We start from the raw sequence: 24,156 nt of genomic DNA, 5'->3' as shown, positions 1-24,156 counted from the left end.
TGACCGGGCGCTGTCACCTGACCGGGCGCGGTCATGTGACCCCGCGTACTCACCCGTCCCGGCGCGTCCCCGCGATCCGGCAGGCTCGCCTGACCCGGTGCGGTCACCTGACCCGCCGCGGTCACGTGGGCCGGCGCGGTCGCGTGGGTCGGCGGGGTCGCGTGGGCCAGCGGGGTCGTATGAGCCAGCGGGGTCACGGGGGCCAGCTGGGTTGCGCGGGCCAGTGGGATCGCGGGGCGCAGATGAGGCCACAGTGGCGGCGGTAGCAAGGTCCAGGAGCAGAGCGGGGCCCCTGCAGGAGCATGGGGTCCCAGTGTCGGCGGGGGAGTCCGTGCGGAGACGGCCCGGATCAGCGGGGCCCGGCCTGGGATCGCAGCGGAGGGACAACGATGGGACGGCGTCGGGATCAGCCGGAGCACGCGGGGATGCCGGACGGCATGCCCCAGGCGGTGTATATGTGGCGGAGCCAGCGTCTGGATCGTCGCGGAGGATGGATGGTGCTGCGGGCGGACGGGGCCTAAGGTCGAGTCTGCCGGACGGCGGGCTCCCTGGGCCTGGGTCCAGTGAGGACGATGAGGCCACCCTGGAGGAGGACGGCGCGGAGGACGGCACCGGGGACCAGATCGTGGAGGTCGGCGAGGCGGCTGGAGTGCGACGCGGAGGACATGTGACGGCTGTTTCGGGATCTTCTCGGAGTCAGCCTGGTAAGACCACGGTTTCTTCTATTTCTCGTGCATCTGGTTTGGCTATGGATGGTGTGTCTGGTGATATGGATGGCGTGCAGGGCGTGAATGTGGTTGGTGGTACGGGTGGTTTACTTGGTGGCCCGAGTGGTGGGCGGGTCGTGAATGTGGTGACGGGTGACGGCAGTGTGGCATCCGAGTTGTTGAGGTTGGTTAGGGGTTTGTTTGCCCCTGTGGGGGGCCCTAGCTTGGTGTGGCAGGGAGCGACGGGGCAGGAGGTTGCGACTCCTGCGGTTGGAGGGGTTGCTAGTGGCAATGCGGTTGGTGAGCCGGTGGTGGCGGCTCCCGCGGCCCCAGCTGCGGCTCCCGCTGCCGCAGCTGCGGCTGCAGTGGACATTGTTCGATTGGATGACAAGGCGAGAGGGGAAGTGTATGTTTGCTTTGATGGCCCGTTGGGGGCGCATCTGAAGCAGGAGACCAGGGAAAAAATATGGAAGGATGAATATGTTGAAATATTCTCATTGCTTCCGTTGGAAAAGTTTAATCTGGATCGGGTTAAACCGGATGAGAGCAAAAAGGACGAGGAAGAACGGCGGCGTTATCGCCTTATTCCCCGCACTTTTCAGAACTGGTTGCAGGCCTTTGTGATACTGGCCGGTGTGGTGGGGGAAAAGGCTCTGGATAACTGTACGGCGCTTTTTTGTTATCTGGATTCTATCTGTGAGGCGTATAGGACCTATGGGGGGACTGCTTGGCTACGGTATGACGAGCAGTTTCGCCAGAGGAAGGCGGTCAGACCCAGTTTACGGTGGGACCACAAAGAAATTAGTCTATGGATGCGGCTGATGGCTGCGCCGAAGTCGGCATCACAGTCCTTTCCAGGGGGCACCGGCGGGGGATCATTTGGCACCTCGTCGGGGCCCAAAAAGGGCGTTTGCTGGCAGTTTAATGAGAAGGAATGCCGGTTTGGGTCTTCCTGCCGATTCAAGCACGAGTGTTCGGGCTGTGGTGGCGCCCACAGTCACCTTAAGTGCTTCCGGAAGGGAAAAGGAAAGGCCGCTGAGTCTTCGTCAAAAAGGGAGGACCCCGGTGAGGGTAGATCGGATGGCGCCGTTTCTAAGTAGATACCCGGATCGGGGGTCGGCGGAATTGTTGAGTGACGGTTTTAGTTTTGGTTTCAAGATACCGTCAGTGGTTAAGACGGGAGAGATTCGTTTAAAAAATTTACAGTCGACTCGCCTACATGGTGAGATTGTTGCGGATAAGTTACGGAAGGAGGTGGAGCTAGGACGGATGGCGGGGCCTTTTGATGCCCCTCCATTGCCGGACTTGGTTGTGTCCCCGTTGGGGTTGGTCCCGAAAAAGGAACCTAACAAGTTCCGGCTCATCCACCATTTGTCCTATCCTACTGGCCGGTCGGTGAACGATGGTATTGATCCTGAGCTGGTTTCGGTTTCGTATGTCCGTTTTGATAAGGCTGTGGAATGGTTAAGGAAGTTGGGTTGTGGTTCGCTTTTGGCGAAAACGGATATAGAAGCGGCCTTCCGCCTGTTGCCGGTGCACCCGGACAGTTTTCACCTGTTGGGGTGTTGGTGGGAGGACAAGTTTTATGTAGATTGTTGTTTGCCTATGGGCTGTTCAATTTCATGTTCTTATTTTGAGAAGTTTAGTTGTTTCTTGGAATGGGTAATTAAGGAGGAGGCGGGTCTAGATTCAGTGTTGCATTACTTGGACGACTTTTTGTGCATGGGGCCTGCGGGATCCTCGCAGTGTTCCCTTTTGCTTCGGACAGTGGAGCAGGTTGCTCGCCGGTTTGGCGTTCCGTTGGCGCCGGAGAAGACGGAGGGTCCGGTTACGGTTTTGAAATTCCTGGGTATCGAGCTGGATACGGTTGCCATGGAGTGCCGCTTGCCGGAGGACAAGCTGGTGGATTTGAGGCGTTGCGTTCAAGGGGCCATTGAGGCCAAGAAGATTCGTTTACGGGACTTGCAGTCCCTGTTGGGGAAGTTGAATTTTGCGTGTAGAATATTGCCGATGGGGAGAGTTTTTTCCCGTCGCTTGGCTCAAGCCACCACCGGTGTGTTGCACCCTTTGCATTTTGTGCGTTTGAAGGTGGAGCATAAGGCGGACCTGAGAGTGTGGTCCCGTTTTTTGCAGCTGTATAATGGACGGTCATTGTGGCTTCGTGAGGTGGTGTCAAATGAGGAGTTGGTGCTGTATACGGACGCGGCGGGATCCAGTGGTTTTGGCGCATATTTTGGGGGGAGATGGTGTGTCGGCAGGTGGCCTGATTCGTGGCGGGCTTGCGGTCTGACTAGGAATTTGGCCCTGTTGGAACTTTTCCCTATTGTCGTGGCCTTAGAGGTTTGGGGACAGGATTTGAAAGACAGGAAGGTGCGTTTCATGTGTGACAACCTGGGGGTTGTTCAGTGTGTTAACAAGTTGACAGCTGATTCCCCCCCGGTGGTGGATCTCTTGCGTCATTTGGTGCTGAAATGTCTGGAGTTGAACTTGTGGGTCTGCACTGTACATGTGCCGGGGGTGCTGAATTCTGTGGCTGATGCTTTATCTCGCTTCCAGTGGGACCGCTTTCGAATGCTGGCGCCGGACGCGGAGCAGCAGGAGACCGTATGGCCCGTCTGGTTGTGGGACCTGGTTTGCAGCCGGCCTGGGAATTGATCCGACATTCGGTGGCACCCAGTACGTGGCGCAGCTATAATTCAGCGTGGGACCGTTGGCTCGAGTTGGTTGATGAGGTGGGAGGTCATGTATCTGAAGGTGACAGAGTTTATTTAGTTTTGTTCATGTTGGGCAGGGCTAAGGAAGAAGGCCTTTCGTGGTCGGCCGTGGCGGGCAGGTTAGCGGGCATTTCCTTCTTTTTCAAGTTATTGGGCTGGAAGGATGTTACGAAGGATTTCTGGGTGCGCCAGGTGATGAAGGGTTACCGGAGGGCGGGGGCGCGCCGAGACCTTCGGCGCCCGGTATCTTTTGAGCTGCTGGGCAAGCTGTTGTCGGTGTTGCCTCGGGTGTGCTGTTCGGAGTATGAATGCCAGTTGTTCGGGACCGCTTTTGTTTTGGCCTTCTTTGGGGCGTTTAGAATTAGTGAACTGGTGAGCAGAAACACGAGGAGTCACGGAGGTTTGTTGCTGGAGGACGTGGAATGCGGTATGGATGTGGTGCGGTGTTGCTTGAGACGGTCAAAGACGGACCAGCTGGGTAGAGGTCGGATGGTGGAACTATGGGGTGTACCTGGTTTAGCGGAGTGCCCTGTCAGATGGCTGTCGGCGTTTTTAGAAGTGAGGGGAGCTCGCCCGGGGTCCCTTTTGTCCCACCAGGACGGGTCAGCCTTGTCGAGTTACCAATTTGTCTGCATCTTTCGGAGGTGCCTGCAGTGTTGCGGTCTCAACGAGGCTGAGTTCGCGTCGCATTCCTTTCGGATTGGGGCTGCGACTCAGGCGGCTCGTTGGGGTCTGGGCGCGCAGGCTCTCCGTAAGATTGGACGATGGGACTCGGCCAGGTTTAGATCTTACGTCCGGCCGAACTTGTTGTGAGCTATTGGTGGGGAGGGGGGGGGGGGTCGGGGGCGGTATTTGTTTGGTAATCATTACCCATTTTCTTCCTCGTGCCCCCCCCCCCACCCCCTCTGTGTTGTCACCTTTTGTTTTGTAGGTTTACCGTTGTTGGTGTGGGTGCTCGGCCACTCATACGTGTATTGGGGGGCGTTTCGTGCGGGAATACGACCGGACGGCCGCCAGTTGGGGGTTCCCAGAGAAAAGGCTACTGTGCGATGGATCGGGGTCAGGGGCATGCTGTGGAGTGAGGTGTTGCCTACCTGGCGCCACCATTCGCAGCTGGACAGAGCACCGGACGTGGTAGTACTACACGCGGGTGGGAATGACCTGGGTCTCCGGGCTTCCAGGGACCTGATACAAGACATAAAATGTGACTGCCTGCGGCTCCTGTCTTCCCACCCGGGTCTAGTAATTGTCTGGTCGGATATGGTTGCGCGGCTGACATGGCGGCACGCCAGGTCGGTGGAGGCAGTAAACAGGGCGCGAAGTAAAGTGAATCGGGAGATTGGGCGGTTCATTTCCCGGGTTGGGGGTGTCTCTGTTCGGCACCCGGAGTTGGAAGCGGCGTCCGCCGACTTGTTGCGCCGGGACGGGGTCCATTTAAATTCGGTGGGAAATGATATTTGGGCCTTAGGGCTGATGGAGGGGCTTGAGAAGGCTTTGTTGGTGTGGGAGGACTCGCGCGCACAAGGGGTCATGCGAGCTCGCGGTGGCGGAAAGGAGGGGGGTGTCTGAAGGTGGGGGTTTGCACAGAGGAGAGGACGGAACCCAGTGCCGGAGCGGGTTACCTCTAGCGGTGCAATTGTTTGGTAAACGGGTCCTTGCTGGGTTGAGTCTCAGTGGGACATAGTGGGGGCAACATCTGGCTTGGGCTCTCGAGTCGGTGTGTTGCGGCTGAGGGTCAGGAGACGGGCTGATGTTGCAAAGAACATTTTGGTTAACCTTCAGGTACCCCCCCCTTCCTTTTTTCGGGTTCTTCAATGAAGAGTTGTATTGTTACATGGCTGATGTTTATGTTATGAATAAATGGGGCTGCTGTGGCCTTTATATTCCAACGTCACACAGTGTCTGTGTTTATTTTAGATAAGAACCCTAGGGGGTAGGGGGTTGTTGGGGAAGGTCAAAGGCCTTCAGTCAGACATTCCGGAGTCAAGGAAGAGCCCGGACTGCTGACCCGAAGGGGCTTAAGGGAGGGCTACATGACTAGGAGGGATGCCAGGCCATAGGGTTAATAAGGGGTTAATGGAGAAAGTCAGTTTGGGCGCGAAATTTGGGGGTGGTGCTAAGGGGCAGTTAGGATCAGGGGTCAGTTTGATTGGTCAGGGGGTGGTGGCGATAGGGGGTAGTATATAGGGCAGGTCAGAGGGGGGGTGGGTCATTCCTACCTGGACGGTGACTGGAATCGTTCCCGCCCGCCCGCCCTAATTGTGGATTCGACATCGATGAAGAAAAGAAGGAAGATCGTATTTGTCGCAGCGGCGGAAAGGAGGGGGGTGTCTGAAGGTGGGGGTTTGCACAGAGGAGAGGACGGAACCCAGTGCCGGAGCGGGTTACCTCTAGCGGTGCAATTGTTTGGTAAACGGGTCCTTGCTGGGTTGAGTCTCAGCGGGACATAGTGGGGGCAACATCTGGCTTGGGCTCTCGAGTCGGTGTGTTGCGGCTGAGGGTCAGGAGACGGGCTGATGTTGCAAAGAACATTTTGGTTAACCTTCAGGTACCCCCCCCTTCCTTTTTTCGGGTTCTTCAATGAAGAGTTGTATTGTTACATGGCTGATGTTTATGTTATGAATAAATGGGGCTGCTGTGGCCTTTATATTCCAAGGTCACACAGTGTCTGTGTTTATTTTAGATAAGAACCCTAGGGGGTAGGGGGTTGTTGGGGAAGGTCAAAGGCCTTCAGTCAGACATTCCGGAGTCATGATATATATGCTTCCTGTCTGTTGCTACTTGAAAACGGTTCGCTGCAACCAAAACGTCGCCATGCCACATGGCCTAATAAAGCCACATTTTTTGCAAGTATTAGAGTGCTGCTTTATATTTTTGTTTTATTTACTCTTTCCATTTGATATTGCTTTTTGGATGTTGTCTATTTTCTGATGTTCCATTTACTTTTATATGCATTGTGGTGCAGAGACCCCTTAGGTCCCTGTACTGCAACACTGCCTGCCAGCCAAATAGAAGCCGGCAGCTTTCATTTGTGTCCCAGTGACTGAGGGCGGTGCATGGCAATGACGTCACGTGTTGCAATAGCACTGACACTGATGAAAGCTGCTGGCTACACAGCAGAATGCTGCGCAATGTGGGAGCCAGGGACGGTGAGTACAATCTTGTTGTTTTTTGCATTAGACAGAATGGAGACATATTTACCAGGAAGGGGACATACATAACAGAAGGGGGACAATAGCTACCAGGAAGGGGACTGTATATACCAGGAGGGAGAAAGTATAGAATAGGAAGGGCTCAGCAGGGGGACAGTATACACCAGCAAAGCCCCAGGAGGGGGACAGTAGATACCAGGAGGGGGACAGTATATACCAGGAGGGGCCCAGGATGGGGACATATTAACAGGATGGTGACATATTTACCAGGTTGGGGAAAAATTTACCAGCATGGGGTTATATATACACCAGGATGTGAGCTACAATGGAGGGGCCCAGGATGGGGACATATATACCAGGATGGTGACATATATAGTCCCAATGTATGTAAAGCGCTATGGAATTAATAGCGCTATATAAATGAATAAATTATTATTATTATTATTATATATACCAGGTTGGGAACATATTTACCAGCATGGGGTTATATATACACCAGATTGTGAGCTACAATGGAGGGGCCCAGGATGGGGACATATATACCAGGATGGTGACATATTTACCAGGTTGGGGAAAAATTTACCAGCATGGGGTTATATATACACCAGGATGTGAGCTACAATGGAGGGGCCCAGGATGGGGACATATATACCAGGATGGTGACATATATAGTCCCAATGTATGTAAAGCGCTATGGAATTAATAGCGCTATATAAATGAATAAATTATTATTATTATTATATACACCAGGTTGGGAACATATTTACCAGCATGGGGTTATATATACACCAGATTGTGGGCTACAATGGAGGGGCCCGGGATGGGGACATATATACCAGGATGGTGACATATATAGCAGGTTGGGGACATATTTACCAGTATGGGGTTATATATACACACCAGGATGTGGGCTACAATGGGGCACATATATACTAGGATGGGGGACATATATGCCAGGATGGGGGGACATACCAGAATGGGGGGCATATATGTCAAGATTGGGGGGATACATTTACAAGGTAGGAGCCCAGGATGGGAGACATTAGAACAGGGTGGGGGACATTACTACATAATGGGGGAGGGGCACAACTCATGTGTCTTTATAGGATTTAGAATGCTAAATGTATACATACATATACATTCATCTGACCAACATAAGAAGGGGGGCAGGTCCAAATTTTGCACTAGGCAACATCGAACTTTAGTTATGCCACTGTATGTATCTATATATATAATTGCCTTATTCTGTCTGTCTGTCTGTCTGTCTTGCTCCAAAACTGTGTCCTTATGGTGACACAAAGCTGATTGGCCCCTGGGCTCGCCATGGCCCCGCCCCCCGCACGGATTGGCCGCTTGCCTCGCCTCGGCTCCGCCCCCCACGGATTGGTCGCTCGCCTCGGCCTGGCCCCGCCCTCTGCATGGATTGCCCGCTCGCCTCGGCCCTCCACACGCATCGCCAGACATAACCTTGCGCTGCTGGGATTGTGACGGAGCCGGTGTACGCTGGTAACCATTATACACATCGGGTAACTAAGGTCCTTTAGTTACCCGATGTGTATCATAGTTACCAGCATACACCGGATCCCGGTACACATGTGCAGGGAGCCAGCATTATACTCCTCTCCCCCCAGGACTACTCCTCCTATTATAGTCCTCCTAATATACTCCTCTCTGAGTATAATAGGAGAACTATTATAGCATGGGGGATGGAGCACGATGGGGTGCACAGCATGGGGGATGTAGCACGATGGGGGGGTGCGCAGCATGGGGGATGTAGCACGATGGGGAGTGCGCAGCATGGAGGATGGAGCACGATGGGGAGTGCGCAGCATGGGGGATGGAGCACGATGGGGGGGGTGCGCAGCATGGGGGATGTAGCACGATGGGGAGTGCGCAGCATGGGGGATGGAGCACGATGGGGAGTGTGCAGCATGGGGGATGGAGCACGATGGGGGGGTGCGCAGCATGGGGGATGGAGCACGATGGGGGGTGCGCAGCATGGGGGATGGAGCACGATGGGGGGTGCGCAGCATGGGGGATGGAGCACGATGGGGGGTGCGCAACATGGGGAAAGGAGCACGATGGGGAGTGCGCAGCATGGAGGATGGAGCACAATGGGGAGTGCACAGCATGGGGGATGGAGCCCGATGGGGAGTGCGCAGCATGGGGGATGGAGCACGATGGGGGTGCGCAGCATGGGGGATGGAGCACGATGGGGAGTGCGCAGCATGGGGGATGGAGCACGATGGGGAGTGTGCAGCATGGGGGATGGAGCACGATGGGGGGTGAACAGCATGGGGCATGAAGCACGATGGGGGGTGCGCAGCATGGGGGATGGAGCACGATGGGGGGTGCGCAGCATGGGGGATGGAGCATGATGGGGGTTGCGCAGCATGGGGGATGGAGCATGATGGGGGGTGCGCAGCATGGGGGATGGAGCACGATGGGGGGTGCGCAGCATGGGGGATGGAGCACGATGGGGAGTGCGCAGCATGGAAGATGGAGCACGATGGGGAGTGCGCAGCATGGGGATGGAGCACGATGGGGAGTGCGCAGCATGGGGGATGGATCACGATGGGGGGTGCGCAGCATCGGGGATGGAGCACGATGGGGAGTGCGCAGCATGGGGGATGGAGCACGATGGGGGCACCCCCCATCGTGCTCCATCCCCCATGCTGCGCACTCCCCTATGCTCCATCGTGCTCCATCCCCTATGCTGCGCATTCCCCATCGTGCTCCATCCCCGATGCTGCGCACCGCAGCATCGGGGATGGAGCACGATGGGGAATGCGCAGCATAGGGGATGGAGCACGATGGGGGTTGGGCAGCATGGGGGATGGAGCACGATGGGGGGTGCGCAGCATGGGGGATGGGGCACGATGGGGGATGTGCAGCATGGGGCACACCTCCCCCCAACACACACACACACAACACACCACACACACACTAGGAACCTCAAACACCGCCCTACACAGACACCCACACACACAGACAACGCCGCACACACACAACACCCAACACACAAACACCGCGGCATACATAAATATACACACATACCGCACAACACACACATTGCACAAAACATACCTCCCCCCAAAACACACCACACCCACACAAACCGCGCAACACACACACAACGCGACAGACACACAGCGCTTCTCAAACAACGCAACACACGCAACACACATACAACACCGCTCTCACCCCCCGCCACACCCAGACAACACCCAGAACATGTACAGCGCCCTACACAAACACTTGGTAACTACACACAACAACATCTATATATATATATATATATATATATATATATATAACAAAAATCATACATGAACTACACAATACGTAAATTCTGTCTGTCTCTCTCTATCTCTGTGTCTGTCTCTATGTGTGTATCTGTCTGTCTCTCTCTTTCCCCGTCTGTCTCTTTCCTCATCTGTCTCTTTTACCGTTTGTCTCTTTGCCCGGCTGTCTCTTTGCCCATGTGTCTCTTTGCCTGTCTGTCTCTTTGCCCAGGCTGTCTCTTTTCAAGGGCTGTCTCTTTTCCAGGGCTGTCTCTTTGCCCGGCTGTCTCTTTGCCCGGCTGTCTCTGTCCAGGGCTGTCTCTTTCCAGGGCTGTCTCTTTCCCCGTTTGGCTCTTTCCTGGGCTGTCTCTTTCCAGGGCTGTCTCTTTCCAGGGCTGTCTCTTTGCCCATCTGTCTCTTTCCACGTCTGTCTCTATCTGTGTCTCTGTCTGTCTTTTTCTGTCTCTCTCTATCCGTCTCACCACCGACATATTACCTCACACATAAGCTTCTTATACTAACAGTTTATTTTGTTCCTATTGCAACCACTAACAGTTGCCATTAATAGCCTGTAGCTCCCACCTCCATTCAGTTTAATGGAGGCAGGATTTTGGAGAGTAACTGTAAAGTGCGGGGTTAAATTTTCCCATCAAAACATAGTGTATGACGTTCCCTGGGTCACATGGGGCATCTGTGCAAAATTTCGTGATTGTAAATGTGACGGTGCAAATTCCTTTAGCGGACATACACACACACATACATACACTGAGCTTTATATATTAGATATATATATATATATATATATATATATATATATATACACACAGACAAATATACAACTATTTCCATCAACTGTTCTACTCCACAGCCCTATTTTGGTGGTCTTTTTCCAGTGGGTGTAGTTCGTCTTCCGCCCATTACACCTTCAGTGCTGACTGCGTTAATGTCATGCTGGCAGCACGGTGGCTCAGTGGTTAGCACTGTTACTTTGCAGCATAGGGGAGTTCAGATACTCTCTCACTGTGTTTGCATGGGTTTTCGTCTAAGTACTCTGGTTTCTTCCCACACTCCAAAGACACACTGATAAGGAATTTAGATTGTGAGCCCCAATGGGGACAGTGAAATATGATGATGCTATGTAAAAAAATAAAATGATGTCTAGTGGAACCTAGTAGGCAACGAACAGGAGGGAAGACACTGTATTGGACAACAAATGAACACAGGACTAGTGGGGCTATGTGGTGGACCAGGCGAGAATTTTGCTTTAGTTATGTTTATGATGCTGTGGTCTCTGGTTAACCCTCAGAGCCTAATACACATTCAATTTGCATTGAACAAATTCAATGCAAATCGAATTTGCCATCTTAATTGGAGCAAATCTGCTGAATTTGAATTTCAGCAGATTTGCTCATCCTTTCAAAATACCTTATTTATCTGTTAGCTGAAGTCTTAAGGGTGAATCTCTGGACTGCAGTTTCTGCAGAAATTTCAGCAGCGTCCCATTTAACGTACATTTAATTTTCTTTATTTTAAGCTAATGTTATGGCCCAAAGCTATGGCACTTCTTTATAGTACCCATTAAAGTTATGGTGGATGTGTAATATCTCTTGCAATGGCCACCATATTTGTATATGTGCTTAAATGTAAAAGACACAGGCAAGTCGTGGGTATGTGATGGGGAGAGTCTGCATTTAAGAACCATGTGGTGAATAGCTGCAGATTTGTATATCAGTATATATATATATATATATATATATATATATATATATATATATATATTATATAACCACATGGGATGACCTGCGGTGCAATTTTGAGATCCTCAACATGTCAATTTTTATTGCCAAAAAAACATAAGCAGAATATAATGAGGGCAATCTGGGCAACTGCCTAGGGCCCCAGGCTCTTTCCCACACGATAATGCTTTGCGAGACGCCGATGGCGGCGCATATCTCTAGGCAGACAGCTTTCCTGGAGCTCTGCTGCTTGCAATACAGAATGCAGCGCAGCCTCAGGGAAGCTCCCGTTGCTTCTTCTATGACGTGGCGGCGCAATGATTCCATAAGCTGGTACATGCCAGCATCTACGCACCAGGCACAAGAAGTCAATCCCCGGGGACCAGACCAGAGCGTCTGGAGAGCAGCATGGAGGTGATTATGTGTTGTTTTTCGGGATACACCATAAAAAAGGAACATTTGAATTGTCTTTAGGTTCCGTTGCTGTTATCCAAATAGGTTAAGAAGCCTGGGCAAATCCAGGCCTTGTTCATTTTGATAAGCATTTTCAGTTGACAGGCCTATACAGCTATCAGTTATTATGCTTCGTGTGACACAAAAAACCTGCTCTAATAAAACGCTAGCGGCAGGGCAGGCCAGCACCTCCAAGGTGTAGGGGGTCAATTTATGTCACGTGTCCAGCTTGGATACTCAATACTTGTATGGCACAGAGAAATCACGGAGGATGCCGGTACTCCTTCACAATCTTCAAAGATTTTTTCCCACTTGTCAGGCGTACCCGTGCATGAGGGCCTGGATGCTGGTAGGGTCTAATGAAACTGTCCTAGAACTTGATAGTGTTCTTCTGCCTCTGTTGGATCTGGTGTGTGTCTCCCTCATCTCTTCTCCTTGGTTGCCCAAGGAACTATGACCTCTGCCACCAGGATGAAACTAGTATGGGTTTACCCTCTGTAGCGCAGGCAACCACCTCATGTTCCTCATCCACCTCCTCCGTCACTGCTTCCTCCTCATTATCACCAAATTCAGGCTGAGAAAATAAGATAAGGCTGGGTTGGTTAGTATCTCACTGAGTACTTTCTTTCTCCATCTCTACCTGGTCCACATGCAAGCCTTCCTCTTTAATTGTGAGCAGGAAGCTTTTAAGTACACCAAAAAGTGGGATGGTTATGCTGATTATGTGTCTTCGCTGCTCACCATCTTGCTTCATTCCTCAAAGTTTTGTAGAACATCAAAGATGTCACATATCCATGCCCACTCATCGGTTTTTATGTACGAAGTCTGACCAGAATACCGACTGCATATTATAGCTGGTATTCAACTACTGCCCTCTGCTACTCACAAAGCCTTGCCAACATTTGTAATGTGGCGTTCCAGTGATTGAGCATATTGCACACCAGTCGGTGAGCTGGCACTTGCAAGCGCTGCTGCAGCATGCCAGACCAGTGGCATCTGTAGCTGACTTGTGGAAATGGGCGCAGATGCAGTGTACCTTCACAAGTTGCTCGGGCAAACCTGAGTAGGTTTTCAGAAACCGCTGAACCACTAAGCTGACCACGTGGGCCAGACATGTTATTTGTGCGAGCTTGACAGGCTTCAGAGCCACCTTCGGGTTACTGCCATTATCACACATGACCATGCCTGGTTGTAGGTTCAGGACGAGAGTCACAGATCTGTGGGGTCAATTATAGCTTTAAACAACTCTGTGACAGGATACTGTTTGTTACCAAAGCTAATTAGTTTCAGCAGTGCCTGCTGCTACTTCACCAAGGCAGTGCTGCAGTGTTTCCAGCTTACGACTAATACGGATGACGTGCTTCGAGATGACAATTCAGAGATGGAGGTGGAGGTGGTGTACCAGCTCAGGGTCTGACTCAGTCCTGGCTTCCACAAGGTTCACCCAGTGTGCCGTTTTTGAAATGTAGCATCTCTAGCCAAAAGCACTTGTCCACGTGTCAGTCATTAAGTGGATCTTCTCAGTAACTAAATTGGTCAGGGAATGGGTGGTGTTATGGGAGACACATCAGGAAAAATAGTGGCCACTGGGGACTGAGTACCGATGGACGGCTGCCGCCATGAGATTGCTGAAAGCCTAAGTGTCCACAAGCCTACAAGGCAAAATTTAAAGAGCAAACAGTCTGGAAACATAACCGGATAATGTTTGAGCATGTAAGTGGGTAGCTGGGAATTTACAACAAGTGCATGGCAGGAAGCATCCACGCCTGTGTTCTGGACAGGGGATTGGCAAGTACGTAGCACAGAAGAAGAAGCAATGGTGTCACTTCCAGGCACTGATTGTGGACCTAGGCATTCAGTACAGCTAGTCGGGTGCTTTGACGACATGTGCATGAGCATGCTGGTAGTAGATAGGCTGGTAGTGGTCAGAACCCTGCTGATTTTGGTATGGCACAGATTGCAAATGACTATTCTTTTATCCTCTGCATTTTCGTGAAAAAAGGGCCAGACTGGGGAACATCTAACCTTGTCTTGGGAACTTGACGCTTGTGGGTGCAATGAGGAACAGTTTCCACCTTCTCCCTCTGGCTAATCCACTGCCTCTTCCTATCTGTTATGGTGTTCGAATTTTTCTCTTAATGATTTGCCACCTAACCTAGGGATTTGCTGGAGCCATCGGAGACACTGTGACCTGAACATCCTCTGAGGTAGTAGGCCCGGCTTCTCACAAGGCGGTGCGGCAAATTACACCTCCCTCTCTGTGCTGCTGCACTCATTCTGCATGGTACCTTCCAAGTTTGGGTCAGTGACTTTATCATCCACCACCTCGTCTTCCACTTCGGCATTCTTTTCCTCCTGACTTGTTGACTTAACATCACTTGCTGTCAATTGTTTTTCATCATCTATCTTTTGAGACGCTTTTTGAAATTCCCTGCTGTTGTCTTCTTCTGATTGTGGCTGCTCAAATATTTGGGCATCACTACACACTATCACCTCTTGTCCATTTTGAAATATGCTGGGTGAGAGTCCAGAATCAATAAATGGTAATGTAAACAACTCATCAGAGTGTCCAAGTGTAGAACTACTTGCCTCCTGGGACTTGCCATGGTGGGAAGAAGGAGAATCATGGTGATAATTATGTGGTCTAGACTCTAGGCTACTGAGACTGGACCGTGTGGAAGACAGGGTGGTGCTGGTAAAAAGACTGGAAGCATTATCTGCCATCTAACCAAACACCTGCTCGCATCTTGAAAATTGGTGTCTTGTGCCCCCCTGAAAATATTTTGTCCTAAAAAGGACTTGTGTTTAGAAGCAATATATGTACACGCAAAAGGGTAACAATGTTTTGAACTTTTGAATTTCATGCTCCATATCACTCTATCCACTACAACTTTGCAAATCAAATTTATGTATAAGACAGCCAAGATGAAAGTCTATAAAATGAAGGTAGTTTCACACTCAAAGATGTAAGATATAAAGGCTGAAGGTCAAACGTTTGAAATATTGTTACCCTTTTGCTCGTCCCTGTATATAAGGACTGTAAGGTAATAAACCCTGCTTATATGACTCTAATCCTATGTTTCCTCTAGCAGCTATGCCTATACTGAATGCAGGTAGCAGCATTTTTACTAAAAAAAGACAGTATGTAGCCCTGAAAAGGACTTTTGTTTTAATGGTGCAATACCAATTCAACACTGCCTGCTCTAAAGTCAACTCTCCCTCCTAAAACTCTCCCTGAACTGATCCAGAGAACAGTGGGAAGAGCATCGCGTCACCAGGTCATATAAGACCTGATGATGTGATGTGAAGTAATGCTAGTAGTCAATATGGCTATGGCATTACCGTGGTTGGCAGTCAACATGTTGACTGGCTGTCTAAAAGCAGAAAAATATTTGGGTCAAGGACTCGAGTATGAATCTCGAGCACTTGTAATGCCCAATCGAGTATTGAGTGTCTCGAACACCCCAATGCTTGATCGAGTATCGTGCAGTGGCGAGCATTCTCACAAATGTAGTGCTTCTTTGTTTTGTTTTATGCAACTCAACCTATTTTAACTAAAAAATGAGCAGCTGGATAGCTCCATTACCCCAAAGATACGCAATGTAATATAAATATTAGTTGTTTAATATATGTATGAAAGAAGTTTATCCTTCCTGGTCTCATATTAAAATCGTCCACAGTATACGCAGTACTGTAAACTGCACAGACTATCTAATTATTCATGCGAGATAAATGGGGAATGACAACAAGGAAGAAAATAGATAATTTGATCAATGATATAACCAAAGATAAATACAATATAATAATAACAGAGAGCAGTAAAACAATATAACTGGACATCATTAGAGAAGCATAGCAACAATTCACAAAACAGGAAGTGCCATTCATAATAGTCTTCGGAAATACAAGGAATTGGCTTTGCCGCATGCACCATGAATGGCCGTTTACAGCATTTTACTCAGACTACAAAATGATACACTATATGTTATCCAATGAATTTCCATTATACTTTGGATTCTTATTATATGCAAGCAACAATTATGAAATTCACAAGTTTTTTCTGTAAGCTAGAAAATAAAGCCAGACAAAACACTTTAAGGGATGTTCCAAAATGAGGTACCAAGCAAAAAATAAAACCTAAAAATATATTTTACAGTGTGTATTCGTAACATTTATTGAAACATTTTGTTTCGTAACATTTTATACTCATTGACATCCGTGATCCCTGCATGCAATATTTATTGACATTGCACAGCTTTAAGTGTAGGGCGAGTCTGTAGTCTCAGCTTCTCATTGAAACCAGGGCTCCTGATCGAGGATGCAGGACATATGCCATGGCCGTAGTGAGAACGAGGGCATCATGAGGCCACCATGCTATGTGGCAGTCTGAAGTATCTCACAGGGGGCATTATTTTGTTACCCCCAGAAGAGGGATTTGGTCATTTTTCTAGCCAGTTGTTAAACTGACAGACAGTTCAGAGAACAGGAAAAAGCTGGCTCCATGCATTAATTTGTAGTTGAGTATCTCAGACACAATTAAATATACTGATGGCACTACCAAGGTCAAGGAGAGGTACAGCAGTATGATGAGGTGACCTGATTATGCTGCTGACGTCACTCCTGCCTCACAGAGAAGCAGAAGTTGGCAGGAAGGTAAGCGCTCCAAAGGAGCTAACGAAATTGATTACTTTTATTGAATGGGAAATAATGTCAGAGGACAATAATGGAGTGGAAGGGAGCACAATATAGAGACTGGGCAGTGTGGAGTGACAGTATATAGATTGGGACATGTGGGGACACAATATAGAGACTGGACAGTATAGAGGGGTCACAGTGTGAAGGGACAGTATGGGAGACAGCATAGACAGGGCAATGTATGCATAATGTAGAAAAGAGTGAGGAGGAGGTAGAGTATAGAGACCATGCACTATGGGAAGTCAATGTGTGAAAGCACAGAATAGCTATTGTGCAGTGTAAAGGACAGTGTCAGGGCACAGTTTGTGGGAAAGTATGCAGAAGAAAGGAATGTGTGAGAAGGATGCACAGTATAGAGATTGAACATTATTGGGGGACATTGTGTGGGGACAGTGTAAAGTGGGGGCTCTAGTATGGAGAAGGGCAGTGTGTGTGACAGTATAGAGATAGGGATGTGTAGGTGACTCTCAGGACACAACATAGAGACTGGACAGTATAAAGGGGTTACAGTGTGATGGGACAATATGGGAGAAAGCAGAGACGGGGCAGTGTATGCATAATGTAGAAAAGGGTGAGGAAGAGGCACAGTATTGAAACTGGGCAATATGGGGAGACAGTGTGTGAAAGCACAGTATAGAGATTGTGCAGTGTACAGGACAGTGTCAGGGCACAATATGTGGGAAAGTATCCAAAAGGGAGGGAAGTGTGAGAAGGACCCACAGCATGGACTTTAGTGGGGGACCCAGTGTGAGAGGACAGTGTCAATTGGGGGCTCTAGTATGGAGAAACGCAGTGTGGGGGGAGCACTTAAGATAAGGACAGTGTCATGGGTGTATTTAATAAGAACAAACAAAGTGGCAGTTATAGCTAATAAGGATGAATAGTGTGGCAGTTATAGTTCAGAAGGGCAGACACTGTGGTGGTTATAGTTCATAAGTGGGAAAGAGTGGTACTTATAGCTCATAAGAAAGCATTTTGGCTATAGCTTATAAGGGGTGTTGTTATGTAGGCAATATTTTATAGGTGAAAACTGTATGGAGGCCATGTACCATAAGAGAGACACTGTAGGGGTCATATCTTTTGAAGTGAGCACAGTGAGGCACAATTATTTATTCAAGAGCTTAGCATAGAGCATATATTTTTTATTCAGGGACATTTTAATGACACTTTTATTTTCAAAGGCACCTTATTGGGATGTATTGTAGGAGACCGGAGAAGATAAAGTCTGCAGAGATGAGCTGTGGATGTGAATAGTCATCATGTCATCTGGACAAGATGAAAGAAAAAAAAAAAAAGAACAACTCCAATCAGAGATGTAATCTATAAAATGTACCTGGATGTAAATGTTTATTTGTGGTACTGACTACAACTCATCAGTACTGTGGTTCCTGTATGGTCTGCAGTCTAATGATAGCTGATAACCAAAAGTTCCAGTATCTCTTTATTAGTTTAAAGACATACTGAGAGTTGTAGGTTCATGTGATACAATTGTATTCGGGGTTAACTTGAAAGAAACTGACTGTAGAAAGCTTGGTGATGTATTCATGTACTGATGATAGTTCTGTGGTGTATGCCTGTACTGATGGTGATTTTGGTGCTGAATTCATGTACTGATGGTGGTTCTGGTTCTGTATTCTAGTACTTATGGTGAATTTGGTTTTGTATTCATGTACTGAAGATGGTTCTAATGATGTATTCATACATGGGTATGTTAACCATGTATTGTGCCGTCTGAAAAGTTAAGGATTACTACATCTGTATTTTTATTAGAAACATACATTTTAAAATTATGCATTGCAGCAGTGGTCCCCAGCCTTTCTAAAGATGAGAGCCACATTCAGCTCTGAGAGGGTTGTGAGCCACATTTAGCTCCTGCACAGTTGTGACACCCAGTGCCCCCATTACCAGTATAATGACAGCCAAAGCTTTTCCACGGAAATCACCACACTGGGGCCGTATACCAATATTCAGGGGTTCCCATCTCCATTCAGATCTGTTTTTCTGTGTAGGGCTACTCAGAAATGTCACCATTTGGAGACCTGCTCTTCATAGCTGTTTGTAAGACCTGGTGAAAATGCACCAAGGTAGCAGACAGCTGTGAGCCACACATCATGGGCCCATGAGCCACATGTAGCTCTCGAGCCACAGGTCAGGGACCCCTGCATTGCAGCATGCCAAATCCTAACAGTATGTAATGTAATCACTGTCTGGATTTGTCTCTGCTGACAGATTCCAGAGGTCATCACATGACCACTACTTATATGTGATTTTCATACCTACAGTCATGTGCCAACTAGCTGCTTGCAATGCGTCTGTGGTTTTTCACTAAGCATTGAATCAGGAAGGGAACCTATTTGGCATGTGACTATAAGTTTGCAAATTGCATATGAGCGCTCACATGATCATGAATACTTAAGCTGTGTATAGGAGAGGGCTCCAAACTGAATTATTGAGTCGGGTTCAGTAAAACATACATTTGTCTCTGCTAAAAATATATTTCCCTGCATGCATTTCACTTGGCAAATCGAGTTCATTCTCTGCTACACAATGCAACAGGTACTTGCAATGAACTTAGCAAGCACCTGTTCTGTTGGGCAAGAATCCGGTAAACACTGTTACCTTGCGCAGAGGATATTTAATGTCATCTTCCCTTTAAGGTTTTTCCAAACTCTGGAAATGATCAATGATTTACACAGTAACAGATTTATCACAAAATGTATTTAGCTTTTCCAAGTTCTAAAGGTAGGTGGAAAACGCTACTTGATTCAGCGGAGTCATGTTATATGCAGGGTATTGTTTGGATACTGCTCAAGTGAGGTTCTGTAAACCAAACACAGCCAAGGATTTGAAAGACATTGCCCACTATATAAAATGTAATGATAGTTCTTTGTAATGTCATGATGTACCCTACTAGTTCTATGCATGTGTATGACCACCAGAGGCATGGCATGTCACTATTGATGCAGTGTATTGTTTGGATCCTGCTCAAGTGAGGTTCGGTAAATCAACCACATGGACAAAGATTTGAGAGACATTGCTCATTATATAAATATAATGATAGTTCTATGTAATGCCATGATGTACCCTACTAGTTCTATGCATGTGTATGACCCCCAGAGGCATGGCATGTCACTAATGGTGCAGTCTATTGTTTGGATCCTGCTCAAGTGAGGTTTGGTAAACCAACCACGGGGATAAAGATTTGAGGGATATTGTCTATTATATAAATGTAATGATAGTTCTTTGTAATGTCATGATGTACCCTACTAGTTCTATGCAAGTGCATGACCACCAGAGGCATGGCATGTCACTAGTGATGCAGTGTATTGTTTGGATCCTGCACAAGTGAGGTTTGGTAAACCAACCACGGGGACAAAGATTTGAGAGACATTGTCCACTATATAAAATGTAATGATAGTTCTTTGTAATGTCATGATGTACCCTACTAGTTCTATGCAAGTGCATGACCACTAGAGGTATGGCTTGTCACTAGTGGTGCCTGGTATAGTGGGCAATGTCACATGGCAACACTCAATTTGGAAACGAGGGCACTTTTGTAAATTTAAGTCAATCGAGTCAAGTAGCTCTTTCCGACCGGTAAAGATCGCTGGTAGCAAAAGTTTTGAACTCTGGTAAAGCAACTCAAGGATCTGATATGCTAAAAGTCACTTTCATAAATGAAGAATCCTAAAAGCCAGGTTCCCACAAGATGTATTCACAGAGCATTATTTGTGCAAATTTCCATATGGAAAATCGATTGCGCAGTGCAGTGGTAACATTGGGAATGAAGTTTTATGAGATCTCATTCACGCGCTATAAAGAAAATCATAAATTTACCTGAGCTGCGGATAATAACTACACAGCATGTCAACTTATACTGTGGAAGTCGTCATGGATTTAACCCTTTACAAGAGGTAATAAGTGTGGAATATCTGCAGCATTTCTGGATTTTCTGCAGCAAAAATTGGAACGTACTATAACAATTAGTCTCCTATATCTCAGCTCCCTCAATGGCTATTAAACAAACAACAAATATAGGTACCCTTTAAGAAAAAAAAATAACATAATAGTATCTATACAGTTCCCAGCTGATGTCTCTATACAATATATTACAGTATCTGGGTTCATTATACTAAGTACCATATATGCACCAATAATTCAAAATAATATAAATGATGATATCATACAATTAATGAGTTGCTCTCCAATAAAGGTAACCATTTTAGATGTTAGGTGCCTGAACATATATTTCAAACTCCCCTCATATTATCTACACAAAGGAATGGTGTTTCTTATTTACATGCGAGAATATACAATGAAGACACTCACTGATATTAAGCATTTGTACTGTCAGTCATCCCACAGAGTAATTATCTATATTAATTACCATGTATTTCAGGATCCCATTTAATTAAGTAAAACTGTCAAAACAAGCAAGAAGAATATCCCAGGCTCAGTTTATCTATCTGTCCATCCTGCAGAAAGAACACTAATCTAATAACAATGTATACAAATAACAACAGTGTATGCTGGGGCTTATGTAATATACTAAGGATGTACACAGGGTAGAAGTGTATAAGTTTGTCATATATAGCCCGAACATGTATAAGGGTGAGGAGGTGGGTGTACGAATCAATCATACACACATTTTATACATATATATATAGATGTGGCCCCCCAATCCCCACCCTGGATATGCCCCATCCACCGTTACCACAGTCCCCACCGTGGATATGCCCCATCATAAGCCATGGACTTCCATAGCCCCCATCCTAGAAGTGCCCCCACAGTCCCCACCCTGGATGTGCCCCATCCATCCTTCCTACAATCCCCACCCACCATCCCCACAGCCCCAGGCCCTAATGTACACTTGCTTTGGCAAAACTAATTTGTATTTGGTCCTGCCAATAAAGCTTATTTGATTTGATTTGATTTGATTATATATATATATATATATATATATATATATATATATATATATATATCACACAATACAAGCACAAAGGTATCCAGCACATTAGTGTCCTAGAATAGGAGTTCCCCTGAACAGCACAGTGACTTCAGACACATAGTATATGTCTCCCCCATAGGTCTAGGTCTCACACATAGTATATGTCATATCATAGGTATAGGTCTCACCATAGATATAGGTCTGCCCATATGTCTACAGTAGGTCTCACACATGGTATGTGTCTCACCATAGGTACATATCTTCTGATAGATATAGCTCTCACTATAGGTATATATCTCATCATAGGTATGTGTCTCACCATAGGTATATATCTCATCATAGGTATGTGTCTCACCATAGGTATGTATCACCCTAGGCATATATCTCACCATAGGTATATATCGCACCATAGGTATGTATCACCCTAGGCATATATCTCATCATAGGTATGTGTCTTCCCATAGGTATATATCTCATCATAGGTATATATCTCACCATGGGTATATATCTCACCATAGGTATGTGTCTCACCATAGGTATATGTCTCACCATAGGTATATATCTCACCATAGGTATATATCTCACCATAGGTATGTGTATCACCCTAGGTATACATCTCATCATAGGTATGTGTCTCACTATATCTCATCATAGGTATATATCTCACCATAGGTATATATCTCACCATTGGTATGTGTATCACCCTAGGTATATATCTCACCATAGGTAAGTGTATCACCCTAGGTATATATCTCACCATAGGTATGTGTCTCACCATCACCATAGGTATATATCTCATCATAGGTACATATCTAACCATAGGTATGTGTATCACCCTAGGTATATATCTCATCATAGGAATGTGTCTCACCATAGGTATATATCTCATCATAGGTATGTGTCTCAAACATAAAAACATTTCTCCTGATACATATATATCTCCCCATAAATATATGTTTTCACATAGGGTTATGTCTTACACATAGTATATGACTCTCCATAGGTATATGTCTTACCATAGTTAAAAGACTCACTTATAGATATAGGTCTCCCCATATGTGCATGTCTCTCCATCGGTATAGGTCTCCCAATAGGTACAGATCTCTCCATAGATATATATCTCCATGTAGGTGAATGTCTCACCATAGGTATAGGTCTCCCCATATATATGTCTCCCCATAGGTATAGATCTCCCCATAGGTGTAGGTCTCCCGATAAGATATAGGTCTTACACATAGTATATGACTCCTCATAAGTCTATGTCTCACCAAATTCAGTTTTTACTAAGGGGCTTACACTCATATAACCCCCAAGTCTGCTCTGAAAACTTCACATCCCATGACCCAGTCCACACAGCAGATGTCTGCATGTAACACTGCAGTCAGATCTGCTTTTACTTTTCTCAGATCTGAGTTTTTGGAGGAGCACCTATCCTTTTGGAAGAACACCTATCTTTTAGGAGGTGGTCCTATTCTTTAGGAGGAGTACCTATTCTTTAAGAGAAGCATCTATCCTTTAGGAGGAGCACCTGTCCTTCAGGAGGAGCACCTATCCTTCAGGAGGAGCACCTATCCTTCAGGAGGAGCACCTATCCTTCAGGAGGAGCACCTATCCTTCAGGAGGAGCACCTATCCTTCAGGAGGAGCACCTGCCCTTTAGGTGGAGCACCTATAGTTCAGGAGGAGCACCTATCCTTCAGGAGGAGCACCTGCCCTTTAGGTGGAGCACCTATAGTTCAGGAGGAGCACCTACCTTTTTGGAGGAACACCCATCCCTCAGGAGGAACACTTTTCTTTTAGGAGGAGCACCTGTCATTTTGGAGGAGCACCTCTCCCTCCGGAAGAGTACCTTTTATTTTGGAGGAGCACCTTTTTTTTATAATTGGAGCACCTATTCTTCCGGAGGAGCACCTACCCTTTTAGAAGAGCACCTATCTTTTTGGAGTAGCACCTATCCTTTAGGAGGAGCACCTTCCCTGTTAAAGCAGCACCCATCAAGCCATTCGATAAGAGGTCAGCACGGCCGGCTTACCATTGCAGTGCGGGTGCAGACAGGAGTCCCCAATGCATGTTACCACCGGCTCCTGGCAGCGCTCATCCCTCCATGGACCCAGAAGACAGCCGTGAGATCACACATAATGGCCGGTCCGCCTCATTCCTGGAGGTCTCCGTCCACATTAACCCCTGTCGCTCCACTCTTTCCCCGAAGTTGGCGTGCAGGATACCTGAAGCTGTGCAGACTGGCAGCGACTGAGCCTCCACTGCCGCCCTGTATACACATTCATCCAGGGTGGCAGCCAATCACAGGGCGGCAGGGCAGGAGACGATGCTGCTTCTTATTCGTCTACTTTCTTATTCAGGGCTGAAGTTGTTTCTTATTCTGCAGCTTCTTATGGTGCATGTATGTCTGTTTTTACTATTCTAATAACGAAGTGAAGTGCCAGGAGGTGATTACACTTCAAATC

The 24,156-nt window shown here is 47.6% G+C and overlaps 1 protein-coding gene across 2 annotated transcripts in view; it reads right to left on the bottom strand.

The window, feature by feature from the left end:
- Positions 1–23,930, bottom strand: part of HTR4 (5-hydroxytryptamine receptor 4) — a 698,746-nt gene extending 674,816 nt beyond the window's left edge. For both annotated transcript variants that reach the window (XM_075342358.1, XM_075342359.1), the window contains exon 1: positions 23,724–23,930. The gene's annotated coding sequence lies outside the window, so the exon portion shown is untranslated. The remainder of the gene's footprint in view (positions 1–23,723) is intronic.
- Between the last annotated feature and the right edge of the window lie 226 nt (positions 23,931–24,156).

This window comes from Anomaloglossus baeobatrachus, chromosome 4, assembly GCF_048569485.1.
Source record: "Anomaloglossus baeobatrachus isolate aAnoBae1 chromosome 4, aAnoBae1.hap1, whole genome shotgun sequence".
Classification (NCBI taxonomy): Eukaryota; Metazoa; Chordata; class Amphibia; order Anura; family Aromobatidae; genus Anomaloglossus; species Anomaloglossus baeobatrachus.
Note: the sequence above shows the minus strand (reverse complement) of the source record. Positions and strands in the feature narration are given on the sequence as shown.